A 24,480-nucleotide genomic window follows, 5' to 3' on the forward strand; every position below is an offset into this window, starting at 1 on the left:
TCTTTCTAGTCACCCTTAGTTACCCTTAGTTAGAGCATCATAAGTAAGATGGTGCCTGATAGCAGTGTGCTGACCATTACGTAGAGAAGTAATGTTTTCAATTAGTCACCATTCCTTCCTAATGATGTACTGAAGTAGGGATGAAACAACAAAACAAACACAAAATAAACAAAAAAAATTATTGTATATCCCTAGCAGAGGCACTTGGCTAATCTGAGGCTAATTATGAACAAATTTATGTGTAAAGACAAGAGCAGAAAGGAGAATCAGAAACTAAAGCAGGAAGATGCTGAATAAGGAACGCAAGCCTTTCCTCTACCTCTGGGAGAAACACTCATCTACCACTTGCCCTCAAAACTCTCCCATATTAAGTGGCTTCTCTTTGCATAACACGTTTACTTTCCAAGGCACTTGCCAGCATATTGTTGCCATCTGGTCCTCCAGAAATCACATAGCATTGGCCAAGAAATTGAGGCTTGCCAAAGACATATAAGTCTCAGTGATAATTCCCAGAAGCTTTTAGAACAAGGCAGGTAGAAGGTGAGAAAGTTTGGAAGGAAAGTGAAAGGAAAGACGAGAGTTGTCCTACTCTTGGTACAGTGCTGTTTGTATGGAGCCATAATATTCCAGTTTTGGCCTAGGCTGTGGCATGAGGCAGATGCAGTAGATAGATGCAGTTGATTCTCGAAAGTAATTCTGAAGACTGAATGAGAAGTATTAGATTACTAATGATTACCTAAGGTAGTCGTGAGAAGTAATAAAATTTGGCCCTGATGATGACTCAAAAAATGTTCAAGTGCACTGCTTCCATTGATTAACCAACTGGGAGCTGCTTTTTGAAATGGCTCTAATGAGATGAACTTCTCAGGCATTGGAACTTCCCAATAGACTGGCCAAAGCATAAAGTTTTCAATTTTTTTTACTTTACTAAGCATTCAATCTCTGTGTCCTAAAAAAAAATACTCCCCAAGAGCCCATCTTGCTCAGATTTCTGGCCGTTAGATCCACAGACTTTGATTATTTGTCCAGAAAGTCTCCAGGGCTTTCCTGGACTTCGAACCCTTAAAGTCAAGCCATATTCTAGGACATTCTGACTCTTCCCTATTACTATTTTCGTATCTCCCATATCTCCCCTAGCCCTCATACTCTGATCCCAACTGTGGCGATTAATACCCTGTGAGTCATGGTAAATGGCCCAGTCAACGCTTTCTGCCTGGACTGTAGACTCTAAACGACCCCTCTTCCTTGGGAACTTTTGGTGAGGACTCCCAGAGAAAAGAGGAAGGGGATTAAAAGGTATCACTGTTCAACCAGGACCTGGATTAGACACTTTTTACATTTGATCCTATCAACAGTTGCTGAGTTGCCTGTTTATAGTATTTTGCATATGAGGAGTCTAAGCTTCAGATTGGTTAGTAACTTGTCCTGTCACACAGCTAATCATCCTAGGTGGGCTGGCCTCACAAAGGTCAAACCATTGCAGTTTGATCATTTAAACATAATTTAATCACAAACAACTATTTCATACCCACAAGTGCTTTAAGTTTTGGCAGAAGTATAAGGGCAGAAAGGTAGGATTCTTTCACATCTTCGGGTTAGAATGAACACATAATGACGTTTATATGAACAAATTGATCTCAGAAGCCTCACCTTTCATTTCAATGCTAACTTCAACCTTCTTTTCCTAAGAGTTCCTGGATTCAGTGCCCTCTGACCCACCTTACTTAGTACTTAGATTAATATGATCAGAACTCTGAGGTTTTACTTTAGTTACAATAAATTTCCCCCTGCCTCGACACATTTTTATATTTCTCCTAAATAGAATTTTACTAAGGATTTTAAATATTTTTAAATGTAATGAATATATTGGCTTACGCCCCTATCCCATGTAAAATGGGAAACCCAGCATCTTATCCACTATTGCTAAGGATTTTTTAGGGAACAATATTTCTCCTAATTACTGGGCTTTATATCCTGTTTCTGTTCTCAGTCTCCACACTCAATATCTTGAATGTACTCTTTCTTTCAACATTCTATCTTATCACTGGAAAAGCCAGGATGGCTTCAATTCCCAGAGTACCACTGGCCTAAAGGTAAGTGTACAGCAGATATCACTGAAGGCCTGGGGCTACACAGTGCTGTTATAGTGCAGAACAATTATGAAAGCTACTTGTCCTTTTTTAATTTTGCCAATCCCACCCTCTTGCCTCTAGAAAATGTCCCCTATCGTCCTCATCTTCTTGGATTCAGTGTCCACCATAGTGTTGGGCTCCCCCTTCCCTCCTATGAGTTTCTGCTCTCTTCTATTTTTCTGATGGTGATTTTCCCACGACCAAAATGTCCCCGTTTACATTAATGTAGAGACCCCTTGTGCTCTGTCCTTAAAGAATCCAGAAACACATTTCAAGTATCATGATATGGTTTGTCAGATGACATAAATAACTAAGACATGACTATTTAAATAGGTAGATATCACAGTGTAAAATAAACTCTGTTACCAGAAAGAGTTAAGAAGTTATATATCATGAATAATCAAATATCTGATAAAGGCAATTCCCAAATGTAACATATATGGATGAACATCTTTTTAAAATATTAGAGTATGACTAAAATACAGTTTCTACTAAAATTACACTGAATAGAATCTGTTTATTCTTGAAAAGCTAGGGAATATTTTGGCATTGTGTACTACACTTTTGTTTTATATATGTTGGGCTTTGTACTAGAAGAGTACAAAAAAGTGTTAACTAATAACTATGTTAAGATGTTAAAGCTCTGATAACAGAAAATATACAAAGCAACCGATAAATTTGTGGCTTAAAATGTGTATGCAAATGTCCACCGATGACAATCAGCCTATAACTGAATAGTTGCAACGCTAGACAGCTGGATAGACAGTCGAAGATCCACACAATGTTGCCTTCACATTGGTAGCTAAGTCCATGAAGCATTTGCCATGGGCTTTAGTACAAGGACTGACCTTAGAATTGCCAGGGAATGTGGACATTAGCTGGGGAGGAGCCGTTAACCCTGCATAATGAATTCTCAGGCAAAATATGTGGCAAAGACTATCCCCACACTGTACAATAAGGTCACCACAGGCTTTATAGCACGCTTGACTTTTTGAAGTTTCTTTTGAAAAATAAAGCCCTGATACCACATTTAAAATTGAACAGGGCCAAGCTTTGCATGGACTTTTTTTCCCTTCCCAAATGAAGCCCCTTCCCACAGTTGTTATTATTTCTCCTTCCACATTTATTTTTGTTATATTGTATTGTTTCAAATCATTTCAAAATGTTTTTAATGTGATATATCTTATTAAAAAATAGTTCTGAATTCACAAGCAATCCCTACGGCATGTCCTTGGCATTGGCTGTAAAATTCCAAAGTACCTAATTTATGTGGTTGATTGATTTTTCAATGTTTTAAAGGGTACCAAGCCCAACAGCATATAATTTTTCTCTTACCAAATGGAATATGAATGAATAAAAAATAATTGCATTTTTTTGTATTCAGCCTGCTGTCTTTGTGAACTTTTTTTTTCTTTCCTACAGTTCTGAAGTGAATGAGAAAGCATGTTTTTCTTTTTATAGCCATAAGAGCTCACCCTGTTACTCCTCAACAAGGTTCATGTGTGTCCAGCCCTGAACTCTGCTGTTGTGTTACCTCAACGAGGATGCTGCAAATTACCTGTGATACAGTGAACATAGCCCAGACTAGGGAGGGACTGGGGCTTATATGGACCTTTCCTGTTTGGTCCGGGAGAAAAGCCTTCCTCTAAATCCTTTTCTGGTTGGAATATACATCTCCATTCTCTTAAGTTTGCAGACCTCAGCACAGTGCAAAGAGATTAAATTTCATTTTCCCAAGGAAGCAGGTGGATACAGCCTGTAACTTAGATAACGGCTTGTATAGCATGGCCTTGAAGAAGCAACTCTTTTCTTATCTCCTCTTCTCTCACTTCCATCAGTCTTCAATGTGGTTAACAGTATGGGACTGGCCAAAAGAACTGCATTCCCTTATCCTGCTGACCACAGCAATCGCTCTTTGTAATCCCAGAAGAAGAGTGTCAGGTGGTTATGAAGGGGCTAGAAGGCTGAAGGACAGGAGAGAGCGTTGCTAAAACTCCCTTCACCAGCACTAATATCCCGCACTCTAGTGCCTACCACGCACAAAGCTGTCCTTTCCGCAGCTCTGGAAATCCATTACGTAAGAAGAAAGTAGGACAAAGACTGAATTTTAAGAGCACTTTCTAGAGATGATACTAAACGCTTCATTTATCTTTGAAACCTAGAAAAAACTTCAACGAATTATTTGCAATTTTTCATTGTGTTAGTCTGTTTTGGAGGGGAATGGTGATGGTCAGGGCAAAATAATTCTCTTTGTAAATCTATTTCAGGTTTCATACCTGATTATAAACACCTTCTTAAATTTGGCTTGTTACATATATAAAATCAAAACAAAATGTGAAGTTTTCATTCCAAGAATAATAAATTGGTTGGTTTTCATTTCTCTAAACTTAAAAGCACGCTAGGGTGAAGTTAAGGGAAATGATCCTCTTATTTGTTTTTGCCATAGGTCTTTGTAAGCTTCCAGAAGGAAAGTCAATCAATTATGAAGTATAGACTGAGTGCCTACAATGTGAACTCTTACACCAGCAGTCTCCAACGTAACCTTCAGGGCTCCCAAATTTTCTACAGGATTAACCTTCAAGGCTCAGCACCTCCCACAAGGTCTTCATGCAGATCAACCCGTGACCTCTAGCTTTGTGACAGGACTATATTTATGTGGCCGTCTCAAACTTTATTGCATTACAACTATAGGAAAATACAGCTGCACGAAAAGCTTTGGCTATGTTAGATTTGACCCAATGCTGGAAGCCAGAAGCACTTTGTCCGTGGTCATGTCAAAACAACCGCAGTAGAATATATCTGAGAAAGCATCTGGCTAATGTGTTTATGTAGTGAACTGAGCATAAGGTGAGGACAACTTCCTAGAGTAAAGAGCTACTCAGAGTGTATTCATTATCCCCAATAAGTATCAGCACAACAAAGCATATTCCTCAGAGTGCCATTCTAAATTTCACCAGAAATCAGTTTTTATGATTTCCCCCACCATACACACTTCATGTACTAGAGTGAATGAATAGATTTGTTAGGGAGAATTTTTCATGTTGGGTTCAAAGGCTTGTTGAAGAAAGATACTTTATAATTAGAGTTCATGGTTTGCACCTGAAATAACTGCATGGCTCATTCTATTTTGTCTTTGTATTTCAAAGAGTCAGGCGCCCACAGATGGGAGAACAGGATCCAGGGCAATGATGGTGTTCTGAGTGTAGTAATGCAGAAATCCCTTATATTGACCCATTATGAAAGGATGATCCAACGTCATAAATGTCAGGGAATAAAAACCAAGGAAAGAAATTCAGGAACTTGGCAAAAGTACAATGCAAATGAGCGTGGCTCCAATAACTACTACCCTCGCCCACAAATGTTGCACTGATGAGTCAACCCAAACTTCAGCATTCTCTCCAACACCCACAAGTGTGAGAGATCCATTCTGAGAAGATACCCTTATCTGGGATTTCCCTCCTCCTCCTAGGAAGTAGTGGCAGTAGCTGCTAGGGAGAAATGAATGAAGTGGGAAAGGTCCAAAGGGACTGACTCAGAAGGATGTCAAAACCTTATATCACTTGGGGGAGATATCTAGACCCTAAGACTATCCCTCTGTGGGAATGTGGCATGCCTCCTTATTAGATGGGGTGAACCCTGGCATTGTACATTTAATGGAACCTAGTAAGTGCCAGAGACTGGGTATTCTAAGATAGATTGCAAATTACCTCAGAGAATTAACATTATGCAATCATATATATATATATCTTTTGTTCTATTAAAAAAGCTTCCCAAGAACACAAGTTTAATATATCGAGAATGAAGAGAGATCATAGGCTTAAGCAAACAAATTAAGGATGAAAATAACATCATTAGACAACTAACAAATAAATTAGAAACAGCAAGAACCACAACACACATAATTGATAATTACAATGAGGAAAAGTTTAAGGTAAGCAAAGGGAAGGCTCATGAAAAAATACAGAGATTAAAGCAACAGACAAAAGCTAATAGAAATGGAAAACAGATAAGAATGATCCTACATATGCCTGCTGGGCATCCATAAATTTAAAAACTCAGCAAATTGTAAAGAAAAAGCATTCAAAGTCATGAAGAGAATTTCCCTTGAATTGATCATGCTTTTGGCTTATATGTAAAAGTTCATCACTGAATCCAAAGTCACTAGATTTTCTCCTGTGTTATATTCTAGAAGTGTTATAGTTCTTCATTTTATATATAGGCCTATAGCCCACTTTTGAGTTATTTTTGTTAAAAGTGTAGGATCTGTGTTTAGATTATTTTGTTGTTGCATATGGATGTCCAATAGTTCCAGCACCATTTGTTGAAAAGACTATTCTTTCTCCATTGAATTGTCTATTTTCCTTTATCAAAGATCATTTAACTATATTTGTGTGGTTCTATTTTTGGTTCTCTATTCTGTTCCATTGATCTATGTATCTATTGCTAACACCACACTCTTGATCACTGTAGCTTTATAGTAAGGAAGTCAGATAATGTCAGCTCTCCAACTTTGTTCTTCTTCTTCAGTATTATGTTGGCTATTAATTCTTTTTTTGTCTTTCCAGAATAGTTTTGTTGATATCCACAAAATACTTTCTGGGATTTTGACTGGGATTTTATTGAATCTATAGGTTACACTGAGAGGACTTGATATCTTAACAATATTTAGTCTGCTTATCCATGAACTTGCAATAACATTCCATTCATTTACATCATCTTAGATTTCTTTCATCAGAATTCTATAGTTTTCCTCATATAGATCCCATAAAGTGCCACTTCAGGACATCATATCAAGGATATGTAATAATGATGACTCTTCTTTCATTTGTGATATCAGTAATTTGTGTTTTTTCTTCTTATCCTCATTGCTGTAAAGGTAAGATATTTTCTCCCCTCTGGCTTCTTTCAAATTTTTCTCTTTGTGTTTGATTTTCTGCAGTTTAAATGATATACCTAGGAGTATATTTTTTAGTACTCACCATGCTTGGTGTTTTCTGAGCTTCCTGCATCTGTCTGTTGTTAATTTTGGAAAATTTTTGGCCATTATTAATTCAGATATTTCCTCTGTTACATTCTGTCTTCTACTTTGTTATCCCAATTACCTGTATGATATACTATTTGTAATCATCTCATAGACTTAGGTATTCTAGTCTTTTTTTTTTTTTTCATCTTTTTTTCCTTTGCATTTCAGTTTGGGAAGTTTCTACTGATATATCTTCAAGCTTATCAATTCTTTCATTGGCCATACCCAGTCTCTTGATGAGCCCATCAAAAGAATTCTTCATTCCTGTTACTCTGTTTTTGATTCCTAGCATTTCCTTTTGATTATTATTTAGAATTTTATCTCTGCTTACAGTATCTGCACTTTCATATTATCTACCTTTTCATTAGAACTCAACATATTACTAATAATTAAGTTCTCTATCTGATAATTCCATATTTGTGTCACATCTGGGTTTGGATTTGAGGCTTGCTTTGTTTCTCCAGACTGCGGTTTTTCTTTGCCTTTTAGCATGTTTTGTAATTTTTTTGTTGAAGTCCTAACATAACGTATTAAGTAATAAGAATGGTAAATGTAAAGGTAAGTTGGCCTTTGAAGTGAAGTTTTATGTTAATCTGCCTAGGAGCTGGGCTGTGTGTGATGTTTGCTGCAGCTGTAGTTGCCAGAGGCTTCAGTTTCCTCTAGTATTTTTGTGGTGGTTCTCTCTGACATCTTTGGTTTTCCCTAAGAATTCCTTCTTAAATAGGGCTTCTATCTTGCAACTCTATCGGTTGTAAATTACTGCTATTTTACTGGAGCCCTACTGACGTGGTGGTAAGGTGTCAGGGAGGAGAAATATCCAATAATCTTATGTTTATATCTCAGTCTTTTTCTGGGCCTGTGTACCTGAATCATGACCTTGAGAAGTTTCTTGGCCCTTTTCTCTTCCCTATGTAATATAGGAAGCCTAGACAGGGCTGGAGTTAGCTAATTGACCTTTTATCAGGTAGATGAGGCTCTGGTTTCCCTTGGAGAGTAGGTGTTTCTTATGAAAAAACACTCTAGGTATGTGTCTAAATGTTTACTTTTCACCATCCCTGCCCAAGACACAAGGGGATTTTTCTTGGGTCTTCAACTCTTGAGACCTTGGTGGGATTCCTGGAGGTGAAACTGTGGTGGCCTAAGACTGGGTCCCTAGGAGTTTCTCATTCTCAAGCTAATCCACACTCAGCCTCTAGCAATTCATTTAAACTACCATTTAAGTGTTTCTACCAGTTTATGGCTCTAGCATCTTCTGCCACAGGTAAACTTACCCTAGCTGTGATACTCTTTATTTAGTCCCTGTAGATTTCAAGGTGGCAGTTTACCCTGTGACCTCAATTCTGTGATGAGTCTAAGTCAATGATTTTCTGATTAGTCAGTTATTTTCTTGTTCTAAGAATGGGAGTAATGACTTCCAAGCTTTTTACATGATAAGGCTGAAAACAGATGTCTCTAAACCTAGATTTTTTAGAAACCAATGCCAGTGCTCTTAACTACCATGCTATACTGCTTTCTATCCCCTCTAATGGTCTTTCCATTCTATTGATTAAATTTTTACAGCTTCAGAACATACCAATACCTAATATCCCATTCTTATGTCTTCTCTATTCATGTTTTTTCTAATGTATCCAAAACTTTATTTTTCAGGAAGGCTTTTTTTTCTTTTTTTTTTGTGGTATGCGGGCCTCTCACTGTCGTGGCCTCTCCCATTGCGGAGCACAGGCTCCGGACGCGCAGGCTCAGCGGCCATGGTTCACGGGCCCAGCCGCTCCGCGGCATGTGGGATCTTCCCGGACTGGGGCACGAATCCGTGTCCCCTGCATCGGCAGGCGGACTCTTAACCACTGCGCCACCAGGGAAGCCCTTCAGGAAGGCTTTTAATTATTTTGTCAAAACCCCAGAATTAAATATATTTAAGTGGTACTTGGAACAATATTTAGATCTGTAAATTTAATATATAAGAATTGATATCTTTATAACAGTCACTCTTACAAGAACATGTGACTCATTATTGATTAACCTTTCCTGATATCTTTCATAAATTTTACAGTTTATTTCTTTGTATGGTTCTTATGGGCTATCATGTTGAATTTATTAATTGTATTACAATCCAAATGCTCAATTTCCTTGTTTAGTTTTCAGATACTTAGGTTGACAAAGTTTGAGTGTGTTAAGTTACCCCATTAAAGTTTTTACATCTTGCAATTTGGATTTTAAATATGTTATGGTGTTTTAAACTACCTTGTAGGTTTTTTTATAAAACCAACTAGCTCTCTTTAATTTAATCCATGATTCACCTTAACATTTTTTTATGAATTTCTGTTATTTCATAGACACTTTTTCCTCTATTATACAAGAACATGAACAGATAAGAGAACATGTTACAGAATAATTTTCCACTCATTTTGTGAATTACACTTTTTTTGTGAATTTTCAGAATAATACTTCCTTTCTCTAATGATGAATTTTCCTCTTGTTTAAATTTTTTTAATTCATATATTTGTTTACTTAACAAACATGTGATGAGATTTTTAAATTATGTTTCAGCCTCTGAAATATGTGCTCCAGTCATGAAGCAGAGAATATTACAGTGAAGACAGGGAATTAAATGAGTGAGTACAATATGATAAATACTGTGATTGAGGTATGCCACAAAGTTGCTGTTAAATCTTGATTATGTGATCTTTCTAAATGTCCACTTCCTTGTGTTGTTAAAATGGGAATAAGAACAACACCTGTCTCTTAGGATTATTGTTAAAAGCAAATGAGGTCAAATATTTGAGATGTCCATCAGGTTGCCTGGCCCAGAGCAGTTGTTTAAATATCGTTAGCTGTTATTTTTGTCATGAGCAGCTCATCATGAGCCCCTTATCTAAAATTCTACCATCAGTCATTTTCTGCCACGATGCCCTGTGTTATTTCTTCAAAGTACTTATTACTATATGACATTCTCTTATTTATTGGTTTATTTACTGATTTATTGATCTTTCTTCCCATAAGAATGAAAGTTCAAGCAGGCAGAGGCTCTGTTTTTATTGCAAATGCTTGCTTTTGCCCAGAGTCTGGAAAAAGTGTTTAATCAATAATGGATAAATAATTAAAATATTTATTTCTCTAATAACTTTACTTTCTCAATTATATGGAAACTACAGAACTGTATTTTTAGAATCTCATCTTTGAACATTTGGGGAAAAATGCTTTGAGCATTTCAGTGAATTTTCTTCCTGGGTTTTCCTGTGCATGCACCAGTTAGGTCATATTGTTCTTACAGTGCTGCATCCTGCTTTCTCCTCACTTCACTTTCCAACCCATGTGTTTTCCTTATATTTCAAAACTCCTGTTCTCACAGATTCAAAATATTATAGTATATGCTAACCTACTGAAAGCTTAATTATTGTGTATGAAGTATTATACTATTTTTCCAGCAACCTACAAGTATAAGAATAGCATAATTTTAGTTATTCAAAAATAATAATTAAATCTCTATTATATGCTAGGAATGTGTAGAAGAACAAGAAAACATTGTCTTTGTCCTCATGGAGCTAACATCCTATGGAGAAGACACAGTTTATAACAATCTCTCAATTTCTTCTACCAAAATAATGACAAGTTTTCCAAAGGACATATATAAAGTTTTAAGAGTCTATAAAATCTGGGGGTGGGGAAGGTGCTATCAGAAAATAATGAAGGGAAATGACATTCAAAGTGAGAGCTGATTGTTGATTAGAAATTGGGCTGGTGAAAAGAGGAAGGGTAATAAAGGGAGTGGAAGGAAGAGAATATTTGGACCTGAAGGAAAAACAGGAGTGAAGGCCTTGATGTGGAAATGAGCACTGGATGAAGAAAAGCAAACAGTAGAATATGGAGAGCATAGGAGAGTGAGGGTGTTACCTGTGTACCTGGGTCAATTTGATGTATTCTACATACCTACATAACACCCAGAATAGTACCAAGCAGAGGTACTGAGAAATAAGTAACAAAGTATAAACTATAGATCCACAAAACATGGAGCTCACATTCTGAGTTGTTTTTTCTAGTAGTGATCATGTGCACAGACTCATCACCCAGCCCTTTGGTGACCAGAACATGTACGTACAAGCCTGGTCCCCATGATCAAGAGAGCTGCTCATGGTTGTATAACCAATCCCTTGTGTGTTAATCTGTGGGCTTAGCCTTAGGGATCCCAAGCTCTCATCAGCTAAATGAACCTATCTCAGTGAGATAGGTGATAGATAGATAGATAGATAGGCAAATAGATAGATAGATAGGACAGAATTGCTCTTCGTTGAGAGTAATTCTTACTCAAAATGGTGTCATCTCTGGCTATTTCTTTTTTGTAGGTTTCAAAGAAAACTGATGAATAGCCTCAAAATGTTTCTTAAAGCTTTGAGAAAGATGGAGTGTGAATTTTGTCCTTCATGACACTGCAGTTGTGCTAGTAAATAAAAATTGAATTTTATGGTGCAACGCTAATGAACATTTATCACTTGGAAATTAAGATCAATAGGAAAAACACTGAGAGGAAGGAGTCATGTAACATTTGTATTTGATACTTAAACATTGACAAATTCCTCCAGAAAAAACTGACCTAGAAAGAAACATTAATTAAATTCATCTTTCCATCCATTCCTTGTGGGAATTATCCACATCAAAGCCACATGGAAAAATAGCAAATTCCAATTATTTTATGAATTACATCCTTTATTAAACAATATAAATCTGTACTAAGTTATAACACCAAGTAGTATATTCCTTTAAATATATGAGTTATCAAGAAGGACTTTCTAAAGAAACTGTTAATATATCCATCAAGCATTTATTAGAAATCTTGTATATGGAAATCATTACCTAGGCACTGATAGAAATACAAATATGAATAAGTCACAGTCTTTGCTTTCCAGGAATGTACACCATCTGCTATAGAATTGGTGGTTGTAGAAAAATGGTGACTTTTTGTTTAATAGAATCCAACTTGAACATAATACAAAATAAAAATAATCCATTTTGAGTGTTTATGTGTGGTACTACAACAAGTTCTACTCAGTGTTATCCTGTCATATGATTTAAATAAGGGGCAAACCTATATACCCAAGAATATATGGTTTTTCATGGCTCCATGATACCCTTTCTATCTGACATGAAATCCCTCCAATAGAGTTCCTTAAAAAAAGAAACAGTAAGGACAGGGAATAGAGTTAAGAAACCCAAGTTATAACTTACTTTTATAAGAAGCATTTGGTTGAAAAGATGACATTTAAGCCGCCTTTCACTCCAAGGTTACTGATGTCACTACAGTTAACAATGCTTAATTTATCCAATTAGTTAGTTCTGCAAGCCCGTCTAGATTATCATTTTTGCCTCAAGACAAGACGTAGAACTTTAAAGGTGCTGTGATGAATGCCTACTAAAGGGTATACCCAGGCTCTGAAAACACTTTTTAAAATTTTCTTACATTCTGACTGAGATACATGAAATGAAACTTTTAACTGACTTTCTTACTCAATTTTTATACCTATACTTATAAAGACAGCATGTAATACCTACACTATGAGATGTTATTATCCCTATTACAAAACTGGTAAAATTGAAATCCAGATATATATGTATTTCTAGTGATAGATGTGCATATACACATTTCTAATGATACATAGCTATATACTATGCATCTCTATCATTGGGGTACAAATCTTTTACCATGTTATGAAATTTGTTATAAATTCCCAGACATATTTTTGGTCAGTTTATATCATGACAGATGGTCTATCCACTGATACATTTAATAATCTGAGGCTTGTATTGGTACAGTAGATTATTTAGTTTTATGTTCATTAGCAATAACTTTCATCACTGGGGTCTCCCCATGGACTTGGAACAGATTGAAACTGAAAAAAAGTAGCACCTCATACCCCAGAAGTCCATATATTAGATAGCCAGGACTCCAGAGATGTGGCTAGGGCAGCAGCATTCTACTTAATGGCTCTCAAAGAAGTTGTCATCATGGACTGTACGTTTATTTTGATGTACTCAACTCAAACAGCAGGGAGGCAGCTTAAGAATATCTGCCTTTTGGCAAATTGTATAAAAACCTTTTACCAGAAGGTCTGGAGACAGCAAGAGCAGTAGCAAGCAAGATGGTTACACTTCTGAACTTAATTTGAGTTACTGTTATTATAGTAAAATAAAATTTACCAAATGAACATTTAATGGTATTGGGGCAAGGGAAAGAAGCAAAGCTTTCATCAGTAAAATCTGGGACAGCTGCAGCCCTCACAAGATTCTCTCCTGTGAATTGTAAGGCTTTTATAACATGTGACCTTGTACTATTTAGAAAAAAAGAGAGTATTCCTCTAAGAGCCAAGATCTAAAACATAAAACACAATTGATGTTTCATAGAGTTTGGAGACAGTATAATGAACCTCTGAAGTTAGAAAATGATACCAATTTTGACCTTTAAGCCCTGGAATAGAATCTGGCGATGGATGAGATGGAAGTTTTCCAAAAAATTAACCTCAGCCTTCCCTTCAATGTAAATATTAGGCATTAGTTCTGGGAATCTGTCTTTGGGTTGCAACTTTTCTCTCCGTATTTACTGTGTGCTAGATGTCTCTGAGGTGGGTCATGATGACACAGTAGAAGAGAAACATAAAAGCACCTATCTAATCAGCATGTCCTATTTATTTGCCTTTTGCACCGTGCAAGCGGTATCTGCTTACTGTCACAACACCCCTGTGAGCTTGGCATTCCGCTGATTGGGGTGAGGAAACTGAGATAGAGAAGATGGAAGTAATTTGTGGAGCTGGGACATGATCTCTAGTTAGCTGATCCTCAGGCTCATGCTTAGTCACTGCACTGTACTAATTCAGAGACAATCTGTCACCTTCAGACTTAGTGGTCCTTTGAATAAAAACTAAAATGTCAGAAAACTAGTTTGGTGGCTGCTCTCCAAGTTAACTTAAAAAACAGCAGGCTGTACACAGTCCTTCTGTAGGGCACAGCGGAGGGTAAAGAAGAAATATACGGTAGAACTCATAGGATAAGACATTATTGACAATTACAAGAGCTGAATAACAAAAAGAATAACTAACACTTGTGGAGACTTTTCTAAGTGGTGCACACTCTCCTGGGCATGTTAGATGTATTTTTAACTCTTATAAGCACTCAGGAGGTAGGTAATATTATGATCTCTCTTTTTCTGATGAGGCGATCTTAATCTTATAGCACAACAAGAAAGTTTCTAAAGGTAGAATCTAAACTCCTGCCCAACAGACTCTCCCAGAGCCTGGGATCTCCACACTCTATTGCCTTAGAATAATGATTTGACTCGACTTTCTATCCAAAGGAATTGATTCTAGCTTTCCTTAAAAGTATACTACCAATATGTAGCTGCTTTGAACCTGTTTGAGGGAAAGCAAATAGCTCATAAAGGAGACCACTCTTTCATTTCCTTAAAACATCAGAGCAGAGTGTGCCATTACCAGCAGTATGGGGAAAAAAATGTTTAGGAGAACATTTACCACTTCCTGACCACGATATGCCCTGAGGGATTCAATGTATATTCCTCTGCATATGAAATTTTATGTAACAGGTTTCCTCATTAATTCTACCACTTTTCCTAATTCCTAGTTTTGGAGACAGATAAGGCTGCATTGTTTTCATTTTAATAGTTTTGATATGGCCATACATTTACATTATTCAAAAATAAAAAAATTACAAAATACAGAAATATGTACAGTGAAATGTTTTCCTCCTACCTTTGATCCCCATTTCTCTCCAGCAGTCCTCAACCTGCATTGCCTGACCCCAGGAAAGCACTGTCTGCTATGTATTCTTCCACAGCTTCTTAATACATATGTAAGCAAATATGAATATGTATTATTTCTCTGTTTTTAGACAAAAGTTAGCATTCTGTATACATTGTTCTGCACACTCCTTTTTTTCCGATTAATAATTTACTCGGAGATTTTTCTATATCAGTATATGGTTTCGCTCTTTGTCTGTTAGTGTCACTGCCTAGTGTCCCATTGTTTGAGTGATTATAATTTATCTAATCCCCAGTAAATTCTTGATGGACATTTGGATTGCTTCCAATGTTTTACTGTTACAAATACTGATACACTGAATAACCTTGAATATATTTCATTGAACACATCTGCAGGTATATCTATAGGATTAATTCCCAAACTGAAAATGTGTCAAAAGTTACACAAATTTATAATTTTTAATAGATATAACCAAATTGCTATCTGTAGCAGTTGTACTATTTCAGGGCTTCCCAAGCTTTTTCCCATCGTAACAGTCAAAGTGTATAAACTGGAAAAGATTTGAAGCCTTATAAATGATTGCCTGTGGCCAAAGGGAATAAGCCTACTAGTTCTAACTGACCAGGATCTATCCAGCTGCCATAGGCCCGAGATCAGTATCTCACAGAACCTGGGCTGGAAAGTTCTGTGGCTACATGTTTGTCAGCAGTGCATGATGCCTTCTTCCACTTAGCTTCACCATATGAAGAGTTATAAACTTTGGAATTTGAGTTAACCCAATAGGTTAAAATAATGGTATATCTGTTTTCCATATGTTTCAGTGTTTTTATAAGCTTTCTGACTGTGAACTGTTCAATCTATTTTTTTTCTATTCAACTGTTTGTCTTTTATTATTGGCTTTAAGAAGCTATTTGTATATTAAGAAATCTCTGTGCCTATGATATGAATTACAACTATTTTCCCCCAATTTATATTTGTCTCGACTTTATTCATGGTATTTTCTTTTGTTACTTTTGCTTGCAGAAGTTTCTTTTCTGTTTTCTTATGTTGTCTTTTCTTATGTTTGTTTGGATTTTGAGTTGTTGGTTAAAAAAGACTTTCCCCACTTCAGATTTACAAATGAATTTTTCCACTTTTTCCTAATGTTTTTAAGACTTGACTTCTTCAAAAAAAAAAATTTGATTTGGAATTGTTCCTGATGTTTGGTGTGAAATACAGATTCAACATTTCGTTTTACCCCAGACGGGTTATACTACAACACCATTTATTGAAAAATCCATCTTTGCCTTCACATTTGCTTTAATTTTTCTTCACGTGGGTTTGTACACTTTTAAAAAGTATTTTTATTTATTTTATTTTATTTTTTGGGCTGCATCGTGTCTTAGTTGCTGCATGTGGGATCTTCATTGAGGCATGAAGGATCTTCCATTGGGGCAAGTGTGCTTCTCTCTAGTTGTGGAGCACAGGCTCCAGGGTGCATGGGCTCTGTAGTTGTGGCATGCGGGCTCCACAGCGCATGGGCTCTGTAGTTTTGCGGCACGTGGGCTCTCTCGTTGAGGCACAAGAGCTCAGTAGTTGTGGTGCACGGGCTTAGTTGCCCGACCAGGGATCAAACCCATGTCCCCTGCATTGGAAGGCGGATTATTTACCACTGGGCCACCAGGGAAGTCCCAGGTTTGTACACTTTTTTAAAGTTTATTTCTAGAGATATTGTTTTGCTTGTTTTTGCTGTTTTAAACGTTTTTCCCATTATGTGTGCTAACTGCTTGCTTTTTGTACATAATAAATTTATTGCTTTCTATTTATTAATGTTTGTATCCTATTACTTCCCTGAATTCTGTTACTCTTTGTAGTGTTTTAGTTGATTCTCTTGGATTTTCAAACGTACCATCATGTCATTTCCACATAGTTACAGTTTATAATGTTTATTCTTCTTGTTTTCCTCTGTCTTGTCTAACTGTATTAACTAGTAATGCCAGTACTTTGTGGGCATAGAGGTGACGGTCTGCATTCTTGTCTTGATCTTGATTTTAATAGGAATGCCTCTAGTCTATCTCCACTGAGCCTGATGCTGACTTCTGGATTGAGATAAATATATGTTCACTGTGTGAAAAAGGTGTCCATCTATCCTTATTTAACTGACTGTGTTTGAAGAATGGCTCTTGTATTTTGCCAAATGACTTATCATATATGAAAATGATCATAATTTTTCTCTAACATTATAAACTCTATACATTTCCTAATAATGAACCATCCTTGTACTTCTGGAATAAATTCGTCTGTCATAATTATTCTTTTTATATGCTTTTGGATTGCATTTGCTAACATCTTCTTTGGAATGGTTTTATAACTGAGATTTTTTTTATAACTGAGATTAATCTATAATTTTATTTGTGTATAAAACATTTTTGTCAAGTTTTATTATCAATTTTATACCATTTTTTCCCAAAAATAATGTTAAGGAATTCTTTTGTCTACTATTATCTAGAAAAGTTGAAATAGCCTTGGTTTTATTTGCTTTTAAATTCCCCTGTGAACGTGTCTAAACCTGCAGTTTTGCTGGGAATAACCTTTTGATCATTTTATCTTTTGCTTCTATTGAAATAGTTCTGTTTCGATTCTTATTTCTTGATGTCATTTAGTGTAAATCATATTTTCCTTAAAAAATCTATTTCATCCAAGTTTTTCAATTTAGTCTCTTAAGATTCTTTAATTTCCTTAGTTCCTGTGTGGCTAATTCTCCCTTTACTGTTTAGTTTTGTTTCTTTGTTTGTTTTTATTTGCAGTTTTCTCTTTCCTAATTAAGTTAGCTAATGATTTTCTGTTTTTCTAAACAACCAGATTTTGTCTTTGTAGATTAGATCTACCATTTCTCTAATTCACTAGCATTAGAAAACATAGGCCATAGGGTCTCTGTCATAATTAATCAACTCTGTCATTTTAACACAAAAGCAGCCCTAGGCAATATGTAGATGAATAAGTATGTCTGTGGTCCAATAAAACTTTTTTATGGATACTGAATTTTGAATTTCATACAATTTTCACATGTGAACTATTATTGTTCCTTTTTTTCCAACCATCACATAAGCTGTAAGTACCATTCTTATTTTGTATGCTGTACAAAAATAGGCATTGGCCCATAAGCTGTGATTTGCTGGTCTCTACCTAATATATCTTTAGATACATATTTCTTTACATAGTATCTATTAGTTCCCTAATATGAATAATAATAATTTTCCTGTGTTTTCTTCCTATACGCGTCCTTTCTCCATCTTATTTTCTTTATCAAGATTTTCTTCCTCATTTTACTTTGTATATTAAATAAGCCTATATTTCCGTTATGTGAGTTATGAGCATTGATAATCTTTGACCCTGAGCTATCACAGAGGAGTTAACCCAAAAATGTACCCACCTTCTTTCACCTCTCCAGTTTTTTTGATATGTAATATCTACATTGTCAGATGATGCAATAATAATAATTATTATTATTTTTTGCCACATTCTACCAACATTTGTTCTATCCTCAATTTGGGGAGGGGGCAGTAAATAAACTCAATGCTGACCACCAGTTTTATTGTCATATATTTCCCACTCACCTCTGAGTTGGCTAAAGATTATCCTCTAGTATTTTCCTTAAAAGGAGCTTAGATTTTATATGTTTAAAACTTAAATCTTGAAGATAATTTTACCTGGTTATAAGATATGGGTCTCTTCCTTTCTTTTACTAAATACCTTTTATACGTTGCTGTACTGACTTCTGACCTTGTTTGTGGCTGTAGTGAAACATGCAGACAGCCTGGTTGTTTTATTTTATCCTTATATATAGTGTAATATTTTTTCTTGATCACTAAAATGATCCTTTTGTTTAAATCTTGAAGTTTCAATAACATTATTAGCATTATTAACATTATTAGCATAGTTATGGTGTTGCTCGATCTGTTTCTTTGATCTGTTAGTATTCCCTAGTGTGTTGTCCTCCCAATGTAAAAGTTCAAGACATATTAATTTTGGAGATGTTTTCTTGAATTATTTCTTTAAATTATTTTCCATTTTGTTGCTTTTTTTTCAGAGATTCCAATTATATGTACATTGGATTTTTAATTTTTGCTTGTTTTCTGTATCTCATTTTATCTCTACCCTTTTTCAGTCATTTTGTTATTTCTAATTCATTTTGTTTACTCTTCTCATTTCTATCATCTATTTCCTTTACTATATTTGCCATAGTGTATGTATATCCTGGATAGAGCTCCTTGCATTTTCCTCTTTATCTATGTGCTGATTTTGGTTTTTCTTCACTTTTTCCTGAGTTCTACCAGTTCAACTTTCATCTCCTCCTGTTGTAATTCCCTCTCTTCTCTGAATTCTAGCTAGTGCTCTAAATTTATAAAGGGTACTGCTTAATTATTTTACTTACTGGTAAATTTTGAGGTCAAATATTTAGTCCCTGTGTCACCATTTTTCTTGTGAGTATTCATTTTGGAGTGAGTTTTGATGCTGTTTTTCACATTAGTTTTCATGTAAGAATTTTGTATGGTTGCTGTGCTGGTTCTTTTCATATTATTTGTCATTGAATGAGTTGGATTTTCTTGGATTAGTATCTCTACAGAGTTGGTGGGAAAGAGAGGAAGCTGCTGCCGGAGTAACCATTGAATTTTTACTACATAAAGGATCTTAATTTGCTGCCACAAAGACAGAGAGTTCTCTATACAAGTTTGGCTCAACTGTGTGTGAATGTGTCGTACCCCTAATCCCTCTGATTCTCTGAGTCAAACTGTGAAGGGTGGGGTTCTGTCAAAAGCTTGTTGACTGCAGTTCCAGCAGAATTTTTTTTTCCAAAAAAGATTATAAATTTTAAATTCAAGGTGAACCCCTTGCCTTCAAGAACTATAATTTTGCTATTGTCCTCCGAGCTCTACTTCTGTTGGGCCCCTTCTCACTTTTGATGTTTCATATTTTCACTGCCTCCCAAGAGAATCCTAACAATTTTTTACAATTCCAAAATCCGTGCTTTTTTTGGATTATACCTGTCTTCCAGGTTTGATAAAAAATTAGAGCTCTAGAGGATTTTTGCTATCGTTCTCCTGTTGCTATTGTATGATGTCCAGGAGCAAAGAGGTACTATGATAACTTTCTCAGCCATGTTTATACAGGGATTCTATAACTTTGTGCTTTGAAAGAGTTAAGCAAGAAAGGGAACCTATGTCTAGCTTCCAACAGATGGAGTATAAACTCTAAAAAGCGAATACAAAACTGTGATGAGACCATGAAAATTTGAAATCTCCAAGAATAATCCTAGAGTAAAAATAAAGAATCAGCATAAATTATAGAAGCTGTAAGAACCACAGGAATTCAGATAAAGATAAAATTGTGTCGACAGGAGCAATGATTGAAGGGGTTATATGGGAACAGATTAAAAGGATTCACTGGAGGCTTGAGCAAAGTTCACTTGTGTTCTTCCCTATAACTCTGGTCTAAGAACTTTGGAAAATTCGTTCTCACTTACCATTCTATGTTACTGGTTGCTTTCCATCTATCTCATGATATCTCAAACGGTGAAGAAAATGGAAAGAGATAGAACTAGTTTAGGGGGAGGAAGAAGGTTTCAGAATAAAAAAATACATTTTTTCTCTCTAAGTCCCCAGAGTCTATGCCAGTTCCCCAGAACCAAGCCAGGCTCCCAGAGGCATTCTGGACCATGGGTTCTTGGCACAGACAAAATTTCCAAAAGACAGCAGTGCCTTTGAGCCATATCCTGGAGCCTGAAACCAAGCCCAAACAGCTTGGACAGTGAGAGAAGTGAAGCCGCTTCAGAACATTTTGTGTCACATATTTGTTTCTGGCATCTTTGCTTTATAATCTTTTTAAAAATTATATTTTCCTCCTGGATATTTTAGTCTGTTTTTATTAGTCATTTCAAGGAGGATCACATAAAGGCTTAGGGAAGGCTGGACCCTCATTCCTCTCCATGGCCTCTGGTGCAGCACTCTGCCTTTGCTCTCTCCACCACTGTTTACTTATAAGCTTGATTTTGGCAGCCAGTAAGTTTATTTTACATTTTACTGAAGTGTGAGGGGAAATACTGATAGAAAAACTAAACAAAATCCCTCATGAAATGGTATCACCAAATGAGCAAAGTACCTGAAAAAGTCAAACATCCGGGTGCCCAGAACTCAAAGGCTGATTTTTCTTCCCTATAAGGCACCCTCAGAACCTCTTTCTGCACTGGCCGGTGATAAGATCATCTGAAAATTAATCACTAGTGGAGAGAGAGCTGTATTCATTGTCAACCTACCCTGCAAGTATGAGTCCCTGCCTCCCCAAGTTTCTTGTCTGTATCACCATAAGCTTTTCAGAACAGGGTGCACAAACTTCTTTGTTGTTGCCTTAAAGGAATGGGAATGCTAGATCTTCTATCTAATTAAAGTGTAATTTTTCCTACTACTGCCTCAGCTACTGGTGATTATTGAAAAATAACAAAATAATTTCTCCCTTATATATAATCATGTATCTCACCATAAACATATATTTTTTAAAAGGAAAATTACAGTGGCCATATGTATAACTAAAAGTTTTAGAAGTTCGGAAAACATAATTGTACATGGTTTTTCACAGCAATTCTGTACGAGTAGACATTAAGTGGATATGGGGGGTAATATATCTATGTATCTATTATCTCCAAACAAACATGTCTCTCATTAAATATGTGAATGGTTGAATGACATACATCACCATAATCATTTTGGAGTAATATGGCAATTTAAAACAGGAGAAGAGTATAACTTATAAGAGCAAACACATTAGCCTAAAAGGGTTATTCCCAAAGGATGTAAGAAAGGATATTATTTGTTACATGTGTTAAATGGAGAAGGAAGAGCAGGAACTTGGAGAGATTTGTGAAAATAAAAATACAAGCCGAGAGACACTACATTTAAGGAAACCTAGTTACCCTTGGTAAGATATTTGTACAAAGTAGACACCAGCTCTATTTCCAACTTCCTACGTCCCTGAGTAAAACTTGCAATCTTCATGCAAATGCTAATGTGTCATTTTTACAATAAGAATACCATCGATTGTTGATAAAATATGTAATTCGAGAGCTGGGTCTTCCACATTCAGGGGTAGCCCAGATGTTGGCTGAAATGTAGATAGTACTGCTGAAGTTAATTTCCCTGAAACATGCAGCAGTATTGGTTGGAATAGCTAGATAATGGTGAGGTAGAAAACTCACCTAAAATATCAGTGGCTTATAACAACAAAAGATTCTTCCTTGTTTACATTACATGTTTATTACAAATTGACTGTGGGATCCATTTCACACGTCTTCACTCTAGGTGCCAGGCTGGAAGCCCTGTCACTACCTAGAGTATAACAGGTTCCTCTGATGGTAAGGAGACGAGCGTATGCAGAATTTCAAACTCTTAACACTTCTACTCAATTTCCAATGGCCAAAGCAAGGAAATTAACATACCCAACTTCATGGGGGTGGGAAAATGCAAACTCACAGTGTGACTGAAATGGAAAGAACTGAGTTATCACTGAACAGTCCTAATGACTACCAGAAATGAACACATTTGCTAATATTTCATTGTATTTCTGTTCTATGTTACTGATAGAGAAATGAGAAGGACTTCTCCATAGCTTTTTAAGATTCAGTTTGACCTCTCAATAAAAAAAATTTAAAACCTCATAGGATATATTTTACATGTAGTGGTAATAATAGTACTTCCTAAAAGAAGATAGGAAAAATATTCTGAAAGGGTTTGGAGTAGTGAGAGAACTTTGCCAAGACCCTTCTTCCCTATCTTCTGTATAGAACAAAAGGCTTGATTCTCAAGGGAGAAGGACAACAAACACTATTGTCTGTTGCAAATAGAGGAAAGGAATGGAAAAGTAACCTCTGCCACTAGAGAAAGAGCAGGAATACATACTGGGCTCAGGACTACAAGATGGGAGAGAAAGGAGCACACACTTAAGTATCAGTCTAGGCCTAATGTCGACAGAAGCTTAGTCAGGCAATAGAGAAGACCCCAAACCTCTAGGCCAGGCTAATCAACTCTGGGTAAGAAGTAACCTACAAGAGATAGACCCTCTTTGAGGCACTGCACAAAAGAAAGATTAAAAGCTGAGGGTTGGGCTTCCCTGGTGGCGCAGTGGTTGAGAGTCCGCCTGCCAATGCAGGGGACACAGGTTCGTGCCCCGGTCCGGGAAGATCCCACATGCCGCGGAGCGGCTGGGCCCGTGAGCCATGGCCGCTGAGCCTGCGCGTCCGGAGCCTGTGCTCCACAACGGGAGAGGCCACAACAGTGAGAGGCCCGCATACGGCAAAAAAAAAAAAAAAAAAAAAAAAAAAGCTGAGGGTTGAGAAGACATTAGGAAAAAGCAAAAACCTTCTGACAGAACGGTCCCCACTCACTAAAAAAATATGTAGTGCACAGAGCATAACCATAGCAACAACAAATCTCAAATCCAGCTCAGTTTCTAATTAGATTAACTGTAACTCCCACAGTAAAGTCCCAGCAGAAAAAACGGTGTACCCATTTCTAGGCATAAACACTACATATACCTCAGTCTTTATTGTAGTACACAAGATATCTTATCTTTATAAAAATTACAAAGCATTAAAAAAGAAAGGAAAAAATTCCCAAGAAACAAAGCAGTTCTTAAAAGCAAACTCAGATATGGCACAAACGTTGGAACTATCTGGCAAGGAATTTCAAATAACTATGATTAATATGCAAAAGCACTAATTGAAAAGATAGATAACATGCAATATCAGTTAGGTTATTTCAGGAGAGAAAAGCAAACTATAAGAAATTATCAAATAGAAGTGTTAGAAATGAAGAACAAAGTAATGGAGATAAAAAGTACCTTTGACAGACTTATTAGTAGACTTGGCAGGGCCAAGCTGTCATGGTTTGCTAGGGCTGCCCTACCAGAGTATCATGGATTGGGTGACTTAGACAACATAATTTTTCTCATAAATTGGCAGTCTAGAAGACTGAGATCAAGGAGTTGGCAGGGTTGGTTTCTTCTGAGGCCTCTCTCCTTGGCTTGTGGATGGTCATCTTCTCCCTGTGTCTTCCTATGAACTTCCCTGTTTGTGTCTATATGTCCTAATCTCCTCTTCTTGAAAGGACACCAGCAGTATTAGATTAGGATCCAGCTAATGACTTCATTTTAACTTAATATTTCTTTAAAGAGGTCACCAAAAGAGACCCTATACCCAAAACAGTCATATTCTGAAATGCTGGGATTAGGACTTCAAAATTTGAGAGAGAACAACATAACTTAGCCTATAACACAAGGAAAGTTTCAGTGAACTTGATAAGTCTGTAGATATTATACAGACTGAAACTGAAATAAAAAATGAGGGGAAGGAAAACCCAACAGAAGAGATCACCAAGAGCTGTGAAACAATATCAAATGGTCTAACATACATGTTATTAAGATCCCAGAAGGTGAAGAGACAGAGTAGAGAAAAAATTTAAAGACATAAAAGTGAAGAATCTTTAAAAATTTATGACAGACATCAAACCTCAGATACGAGAAGCTCAGGGACCACCAA

The 24,480-nt window shown here is 36.3% G+C and overlaps 1 long non-coding RNA gene across 1 annotated transcript in view; it reads left to right on the forward strand.

The window, feature by feature from the left end:
- The window catches only part of LOC149748142 (uncharacterized), a 263,147-nt gene extending 239,922 nt beyond the window's left edge, over window positions 1-23,225 (forward strand). The window contains exon 4 of the long non-coding RNA XR_016394553.1: window positions 9,703-23,225. This is a non-coding gene — a long non-coding RNA (uncharacterized LOC149748142). The remainder of the gene's footprint in view (window positions 1-9,702) is intronic.
- The last annotated feature ends 1,255 nt before the right edge of the window (window positions 23,226-24,480 follow it).

This window comes from Delphinapterus leucas, chromosome 10, assembly GCF_059928025.1.
Source record: "Delphinapterus leucas isolate spDelLeu-1000000601 "Yukka" chromosome 10, BTC_Dleu_Yukka2, whole genome shotgun sequence".
Taxonomy (NCBI): domain Eukaryota; kingdom Metazoa; phylum Chordata; class Mammalia; order Artiodactyla; family Monodontidae; genus Delphinapterus; species Delphinapterus leucas.